The sequence below is a fragment of the Anneissia japonica genome, unplaced genomic scaffold (genome assembly GCF_011630105.1).
Source record: "Anneissia japonica isolate Jap-2015-1 unplaced genomic scaffold, ASM1163010v1 scaffold288117_len521816_cov214, whole genome shotgun sequence".
In the NCBI taxonomy this organism is placed as follows: Eukaryota; Metazoa; Echinodermata; class Crinoidea; order Comatulida; family Comatulidae; genus Anneissia; species Anneissia japonica.
Window position 1 is genome coordinate 233,304 of NW_022685717.1, and position 553 is coordinate 233,856.

A 553-nucleotide genomic window follows, 5' to 3' on the forward strand; every position below is an offset into this window, starting at 1 on the left:
TTCATTTACAACATTTGGCAAAAATTATGTAAACAATTGAACATTGTATACAACAGAAGTATTCTTGATGAAGTAGGATAGCATTAGAAAGACACCATTATCATCCGCTCCATTCGCATCATCACCAACCCCAGCATAATCATATACTACTGTAGTCTCTAACTGATGTGCATTATTATAAGCAATTCGTGTGAAGTTTTGATGGCAATGTTGTAAAGTATTAACCAAAGGAGCCATTAATAACTAAAACCATTTTTAATTAAATATAGTAATTAGCAAGTAATGAAATAATTTAAATAATTTAATGAATGTTGCGGATGATCCACTGTGGTGCAAGGTACAATTTCGATTTATTATTATTGTGCACAACAGGGTTCACATGAAATTCAAGTTCTGATGTTTTCATAAAAAAAACTAAAAAAAAACAAAAACATAACTAAAAAATACGCAATATAAAATAAGGTGCAGATTACATATATATAAAGAAAACAAAGAAGTAACAATGTAACTTATAACATATGTACAGAACATTATTATACGAATAAGTATATAT